The sequence below is a fragment of the Mixophyes fleayi genome, chromosome 1 (assembly GCF_038048845.1).
Source record: "Mixophyes fleayi isolate aMixFle1 chromosome 1, aMixFle1.hap1, whole genome shotgun sequence".
Lineage (NCBI taxonomy): Eukaryota > Metazoa > Chordata > Amphibia > Anura > Limnodynastidae > Mixophyes > Mixophyes fleayi.
The window spans coordinates 6,781,895-6,790,877 of NC_134402.1; positions in this window are offsets into that span (position 1 = coordinate 6,781,895).

Here is an 8,983-nt window from a genome sequence, read left to right on the forward strand (position 1 = left end):
ATGGTAAAAATAGAGTAACCTGTATAACAAAGGGAAGAAATGTAACTGTAATTAAATAATAATTCCATTTGCATTCTAAATCAAATCACTTTATGATAGGTCATGAAAGCTACCCCATTGGTCTGTCAATAGCAGAGTTGAACAGTTCAATGTAAACAAATCAGGGGGTGATAGGCATAAAAAAGTATGAATGAGAGAATCCTTTTGGATATATACTTTGGGAACACTGACGCCCGTGGAATTAAATGAAGTTCTTAATATAAATAAGCTTAAAAAATCTCCAATTGGTGTTGATGCACAAATATTTAGATTTTGCTATGTGCTTACACTTTTAATATTGTTTTTTTACCTGTTTATATTGGGTAAATTAATGTACATATGCCCTGTTATTTCTGGATTTGCCTATTTATATTTTTGTGGAAGCTACAAAATATACAAAATATCTATAGCTTGTTCAAATGTAAATAGATATTACTGTTAAAAATTAAGTCTAATCAATCTGCTAGTTCTCTTGTGATAGCTGGGGTTAATGGTAGATTAATTTGAATAGTAGTCTGATTGGCTGTCACAGAAATAAATACTCCACCGTCTCCTACTCTAGTTACCTCTGATGAATCCATATTATATGGGGAAATTTGTAAGCTGATGCTGCTTGCTATATTTCTAATATGTTATGGTTCCTATAATTTTAGAAAAAATACCTGGAAATTATCCTCCATTATTTCGTGTTATTGAGACAGAGTATACCTTACCTAACCACCGGCAAAGACCTGTCAGTTTGACCCTAAATACAGTAGTTATAACTGTCAGGATGAGAGCATAAATCTGATATGCTGAAATAGAATATTGGATATCAGGACCCATAATAAATCTTTGCATGAATACCTAAATTAACCTGATCTTCAATTCAGATAAAGGTGTGACCAAATGAGCCCAGGAGGAGATAATTGAGTTAGGTAAACCCTGTGTGAAGAGACCAGCTTTAGATATGCAGATCACAGACATCCATTGTATTTGATCATGTATTTCCCTAGCTAATTGACTTCCTTTCAATAGGTAGTGTAAACACAAACTAACTCCTAGGTGTAAATTGGAGAACCATATGCCTAGAGGAGATCCTGGTAGACAGCATGTGAAAGCCTATACAGGTATATAGAAATGTGAACTTGAAAGGAAATTAATTCATTTTTCATATTTTGGGAATCTGGATGTTACTCTGTACTGAGGGGCAAAAACCACACAAGGGTCTTGAAGCATAGATACCAAATACACAGGGAACAGCCATAGGCACATGTATTTCAGGATGAGATTGGATATTGTTGTAATCTCATCTGGTTTGGTATTTGTTAGGAACCCCTCCAGCCGGCACAACACAACCCGGATTCTACTCTGCCAATCAGGTGTTCACTGGAGCCCCTGATGGTGGGGACACACTGGGCTGCAGACTGACAGAGGGTCATGAAGTGTGTACCGGCTGGGGAGAACCCAGGCAAGCGGAGTGAGGTCCACGCAGAGGTCAAGGGCCAGCAGCAGGTTACAATTCCAGTTAACAAGCCGGGGTCAAGGGTCACAGGCAAACAGGAGAAACGGTAAACAGGCGAAAGGTCAGGGTCACGGGATACACAAGCGAAGTGCAAATCCAAGCCAAGGGTCATACACGAGAGTTCAGCAGAATACAATACACAGGAACAGGAACTAGCAGGTCAGCAGACTGGAAGACAGAAGCTATAACCGGCAATGAGGCAGTTAAATACTGTCAGCAGCCAATCAGAGACTGGCTCTGAGAATACACAGCCCCTTGAATAATCACATTAATGTATTAATTAGCCCACAGGCTGGTAGCGCTGATGTGTGCATGCGCCCGTCACAGCCTCACCGCTGGGACGCAGCGCCAGACAGAAAGCGTCCAACCGTTGCCCTGGCGACGGCCGGGACGCAGGCTCGTAACAGTACCCCCCCCTTGAGGAGGGGTCGAGGGACCCCGACATCCAAGTTTTCTTGGGAACCTCTTAAAGAACTCTTTTAACTGTTTGGGGGCATGGAGTTGTCTCCGCGGAACCCAAGACCGTTCTTCTAACCCGCGGTTCCTCCACTGCACCAGGAAGTGTACCTGTCCTTGCACTCTTTTAGAATCCAGGATGCTTTGAACCACATATCTTGGTGGTTTGCTTGAATCTCCCCTAAGCTCACTTGACGACTGGGTTTGGCTAGAATACAGTACTGGTTTCAACAGCGAACAATGAAATGTGTTGGGGATTCTTAAGGAGCTCGGAATTTTTAGCCTAAACACAACAGAATTAACCTGCTTAACGATAGAAAATGGCCCGATGAACTTAGGGCCCAGCTTCTTGCAAGGCTATCTAAGCCTGATATTTTTTGTAGACAACCAAAGTTTATGGCCCACTGTGAGGGAGCAGATGGTACGATGGCGGTCCGAATTTTTTTTTGCCACAAATGAGGCTTGTCTTAATGATGACTGGACCTTCTTCCAGATAACTCTGAGATCCCTGGCAGTGGAGCGGATCTCCTGGGTACCAACGGACTTGAGTGAGTATAAAGAGTTAGACCTGGGGTGAAAACCATAATTGCAAAAAAACTGAGAGGTTTTGGTGGATGAGTGACAGGACCTATTGTAGGCAAATTCCGCCCAGGGTAACAAGGAGGACCAGTTGTCATGGGACTCTGATGTGTAGCAACGTAAAAACTTCTCCAAGGACTGGTTAACCCTCTCAGTTTGCCCATTTGATTGAGGGTGATATGCGGATGACAAACTGACCTTGATTCCCAGAAGGGTACAGAAGGATTTCCAAAACAGTGCTATGAACTGAGACCCCCGAAACGATGTCAGTAGTAACTCCATAGAGCCGGAAAATGTGCTGAATAAATAAGACGACCAAATCTAGAGCAGAAGGGAGTCTGGTTAATGAAATGAAATGAGACATTTTACTAAACCGGTCTACCACGACCCAAATGGTATTGTGTCCTGTAGAGTAAGGCAGATCCACTATAAAGTCCATGGACAAGTGCGTCCATGGTTTTGCAGGAATGGCCAAAGGAACCAACTGGCCTACCTGACGAGTCCTGGGAATTTTGTTTCTGGCACAAACCTCACAAGACAGGACGTGATCCTTGACGTCAGCAGACAAAGATGGCCACCATACCGTACGTGAAAGAATTTCCAATGTTTTGAAGACTCCAGGCTGTCCAGCGGTCTGATTATTGTGTGCTTCCGCAAGGACTGCCTTCCTAAAATGTACTGGGACAAACAAGCATCCTACTGGAGTATTATCAGGAGCCAATTTCTGAAATCTTCGTTGGGTGCAACTTAGGTCTTGGGTTAACCCAGCATGAATCACGGACATGGGAACAATAGGCTCTGGGCTAGTGACCGGAGTATGATGTGCCAGGAAACTTCTGGACATTGCGTCTGCTTGGACATTTTTAGAACCAGGACGGTAGGTGATTATAAAGTTAAACCGAGTGAAGAACAGTGACCAACGAGCCTGTCGGGGGTTCAGTCGTTTGGCTGACTGTATATACTGTAGGTTCTTATGATCCGTTATAACGGAGATCTGGTGTGCAGCGCCTTCCAACCAATGTCGCCATTCCTCAAAGGCCCATTTAATTGCCAACAGTTCTCGGTTTCTCACGTCCTAGTTGGTTTCTGCTGAAGAGAACTGGCAGGAAAAAAAGGCACACGGATGTAAGTGGTGGGTCTGGGTATATTTTTATGACAAGATTGCCCCAGCACCGACGTCAGAGGCATCTACTTCAAGAATAAATGGTACCTTAGGATCCGGGTGTCTGAGGACCTGAGCAGACACAAAAGCTTTCTTCAGAGTTTCAAATGCAGTTATTGCCTGTGGTGACCAAACAGCTGGATCACTTCCCTTGCGGGTCAAGGAGACGATAGGAGCCACGTTATCAGCAAAACCGCCAATAAATCTCCTGTAATAATTGGCGAATCCCAGGAATCTCTGGACCGCCTTGGGGTTATTCGGTTGTACCCAATCCAGGATTGCTTGGACCTTGGTTGGATCCATGGAGAAACCTTCTGAGGAGATTATGTAACCTAGGAAGGATACCTTCTGGACCTCGAACTCGCATTTCTTGATTTTAGCGTAGAGATGATGTTCCTGCAATTTCTGTAGGACTTGTCTAACATGACCCTGGTGCACTAACAACGATTCTGAATAAATGAGGATGTCGTCCAAGTAGACAACAACAAAGAATCCCAGAAACTCACGTAACACCTCATTAATCAAATCCTGGAATACTGCAGGGGCATTACTAAGGCCAAATGGCATGACCAGATATTCGTAGTGGCCCGAGAGCGTGTTGAATGCCGTCTTCCACTCATCACCTGCTCTAATACGTATGAGGTTATAACCACCACGAAGATCAATTTTTGTGAAGATAGTTGCCCCTCTTAATTGGTCAAAAAGTACGGATATGAGAGGAAGGGGATAGGTGTTTTTAACCGTAATAAGATTCAGCCCTCGGGAATCGATACAGGGTCTGAGTCCACCGTCCTTCTTGGATACAAAGAAGCCCCCTGCTCCTACTGGGGACTTTTCGTCAATATATTCTTGCATGGATTTGGTCTCTGGACCGGAGAGAGAGTAAAAGCGTCCCTTGGGTCATTTTGAACAGCAGGTTACAATTCCAATTAACAAGCCGGGGTCAAGGGTCACAGGCGAAAGGTCAGGGTCACGGGATACACAAGCGAAGTCGAAATCCAAGCCAAGGGTCATACATGAGAGTATAGCAGAATACAATACACAGTAACAGGAACTAGCAGGTCAGCAGACTGGAAGACAGAAGCTATAACCGGCAATAAGGCAACAGGCCTTAAATACTGTCAGCAGCCAATCAGAAACTGGCTCTGAGAATACACAGCCCCTTGAATAATCACATTAATGTATTAATTAGCCCACAGGCTGGTAGCGCTGATGTGCGCACGCACTAGACACTGCCTCACTGCCGGGACGCGGCGCCAGACAGAAAGCGTCCGACCGTTGCCCTGGCCGGAAGTGACGTCCCGGTCATCATAGCGACGGCCGGAACGCAAGTGAGTGAGTCGTGGCGGCTGGGCACCGCCGCGGCTCATAACAGTATTTAAATGTGCGGGAGATTATGACCGATTTATTGAGAGGGGTGTTATTTCACTGTGATATAGCTGTGAAGAATTACAAGCAGGTGAAAACTTAGGAATAGTTTGAACAAACCTGAGGTGACACCCAGGGGACATTTCCGCCCCCAACGTTAGCATTCACACTGCCAGGGGAAATGCCGTCCCATTTGAGTTTGCTTAAAAACCTGTGTCTGGAGGGACAAAGTGTCAGACTTCTGGGGAAATCAAGTTGCATTGATAAGCTGTCCATCTTCTTAGCCAAATTCCCCTTGGCCAGATGCAATTCATGTAAGTGCAAATCTGAATGGAATCCTTTTTATTTTAACCTGCTTTTGCTTGTTATGTCAAATTTATTAATTGTTATTCATTATTTTTGTTATCTGTATGCCCTGTACTTTTTGTATATTAAATCTATAATTTAATAAGTTGCGTCCTTGATACTCTAAAGAATCCATAGCCTGTTTAGAAGAGATTGCTTGTCCAGGTTACCCTGTGTGTGATTTGTTGATACATTTGATTAACAAGCTGTGTGTGCTTGTATTTACATTTGTGTAACAGTCTGGAGGTGTGAAGAGTTAACCCTGTGTGTGCTGGTATGGGTCTTGCTAGTTTGTGGAAAGAGAAGCCTGTGTGCCAGTGTGGGACAGTATATTGGGGTCCTATTGCCTGTACCCAATAGGTGGTGGCTGAACCTTGAAGTGTCTGGGGGTGTGAGAGCACTGTGTTTGGGGCGATTCCGTAGGTCTAGAACCTGTGTGATAGGTGAGAGAGACTGCGGGCAGAAATCGTGTGTGACCTCATACAGCGAACACCCCAAAGTCACGGCAGCTGGGAGCGTGTTTGTGACAATAACATCCATTACAGCTGTGACCAGGTATCTGATCATAATCTCGGGAAGAAGTAAACATAATAATGGGAGACCAGGCTGAACTGCACTGCCTTCTGTTTCTTTGGAGAACTTTCTTTTTTGGGTGGAAAATTCAAGACTGGCTCCATGGTCTCCTATGGGCGGAGTTTGCTCTGCTAGATTGGGACACTGAACTGCATTTATAGGATTCAGATCTTATTCATGCTCTATTATCTATTATAGACAGTAAGTTACAATCCATTCCCTTGATGTTGTTGGTTGCAGAACTATTTTAGTTACGTTTGTAACAGTTGCAGCTTAGCTTATTTTACATCTATTCTAGTGTGTATCTTTTTATCTATGAGTTAGGTTATTTTACATTTACGTCTCTGCTATAGGGGAGCTGCATCAAGATACATGTCCTCATCATCACCACTTGAAACAATTTCAGAAGCACTTTCTGAAAATTGATTATCTTATGCAATTTCATTTAGTCAGGAATTGTCAGCAATAAAAACACACATTACTTTGTACTGTATACAACTGATGCATATTTGCAACTAATTGGATTGTTCTTGAAGTTTACAATAATTGCTTGAGGAAGTATCAGTGACCATTTCCATTCCCAAGTTACCACAGACACGATCACTGCTTGTTATTGTATAATGTAACTGGCAATGTGGGGGTTTCCCCCTGTTTTGTCCATAATTTTACTGTTGTTATTTGCTATAATAACCTTTAATGTATGTCTGACACTGTATCACAGTAATATGTTACCTTATTTGGAAAAATGTAATATAGCAAAAATGTATAAATATTTATAGAGCATGGATATAGTTTTGATAGATAACTCTGTACTCAGTAAGTATATAAGAGGTATGGAAAATGTATCATACACATAACATAACATAACATTACACTTGAGTAGATCACACTGTAATATTCTAGTGATATATCATAAGCTGAACAGAAATGTGCACTTAGGTGATTCACTTCATTCAGTTCAATGTCATTTAATTGTCAGATTCAGATTCAGTATGTTTGGCATATTGATCATGTATTTAACATTGAATATTACAGAATATTACAGAACTGTGAATTGCCAAATTAAATAAATCGATCTTCTCTACTTCTCTCTACAATGGACACAGTACAGTAGGCAGGTAACTTACATTTTCCAATAAAATATAAGATATTTACCAGATGTATTCGATATTTCTCCTTCTGAACACGGAATACAGTCATAGCAGCATATGGGAGATCCTTTCCTTATTGCTCGTCTGGTTCCCGGAAGACAGATTGCAGAACACAAACCTTGTGGAGCCTAGGAATTACAAACATTAAATTGTGATTGCAATCCTGCTTTCCAAGTATGTTATTGTTTTACTTGTAATTTAAATGTGTACTCTGTTCGAGCCTTATACATAAATTATTTTAACTATAATCAAATTATCGTGTTATTGTAGCAGTTTCATAACGTGATCCTTCTTTATAATTAAAGATTAGAGCACAGGAGAGAACTGGTGCATTACTGAGCATGGTGTTATATAAAGGGTAATTTATAACAGCACTGATACATTTTGATGACATTTTGTGTAGATATTATTTGGTAAATGTGACATTATAAAGGGTGCATTATAAGCAGTAAACACAATAGTATAGCTACTTCCTGTAACAATAATATGAGAGATACAACAAATGCTATCCCTGCCTAGTGAAAGAAAAACATTGCAAAGCAACATCTAGACTAGCTGTACATTAAAAAGCGTCACTTAAACCTATTTAGCTGAAAAATATCAAGGAATTTTTTACTTTTTCCGCTGATAGTTGTGTCTGACAGAGAGAACAGAAAAATGCAGTGCACTTTTAACTGTGCTGTCACAATATAATAGAGAGCATTTTTAATAAATGGACAAAATAGACATTTTACCCAGGCAAAGAATCTGACTTGCAAAAAGTATACCCACAAACATGATTATCCTTCAACACAAGTGTACTAAACTGTAGTTTGAGATTATAGTTATATGTTGAGGACCCATTAGTGTGATTTTTGTCCGCCAATCAATGTCGTAATAAAATCCAGATGCAGACTGCTACAAACTGATATTGGCAGAACCTTTTGGTGTCTGCAAGGTATCAGCAGTGCTAGATAGGAATATTAGTCTGCACAGCGTTAAACTTAACTGAGTTATTGGTTTATTTGAGAACAGTAACAGCTGTGATGCAGGTACACACAGGGTTAAAGGCTGCAGCAGTTGTAACAGTTGTAGAATGCAGTTTGGGTCATAAGGTCATACATTAGGGTCATAGGGTAATACAGCAGCAGGATGCTAATGTCAGTAATCACCGCCCCTGCACCAGTATTTCAGTAGAGGACCAACAGAGAGAATGTAAGAGAGGAGACAGCACATGGTTACATGTGTAAAACATAACACTTTATCAAAATAAAGTTTTTCCTGTAACCAGAAAACATGGGGTTAATGAACAAAACAATCAAACAGTGAAACATATCAACATTAATCAATCAAGCAGGTTCCAGTCTAGATTTCAACAGGAATATAAAAGACCTGCTTAAAAACATATTCAATTCTGCTGTATTCCTGTGACCTGTAGATTAGACCCAAAATCAAATCCATTTGCCGGCTGTTTCTGAGGTTTGGACCCAAGCTTTCCGGTACCACCACTCTGCCTTCTACCCATGCAGCCCTGGTCAGTGTGATAGGCCAGGGGGGATCCATCCACAGCTTCCCTAATCTATATTAAGAGGTCAGGAGTACCAGCCCAGGTACACCAGCAACAAGATACGTTAGCCAGTTACCCAGAAGAAACCTGGTTCTAGATGCCGGTATAGGAGTCCAGTGTTGTAAGACCCTCCTACTGTGGCAAGAGGGCGCATTTTAGATAACAAAAGAGAATGGTGGCAAAGTAAGCCCAGCCGGTTCCCAGCAGCAACAGACAGGGTAACACAGGCGGTCCATCCTGTCCATCCTGTCATAGAATTC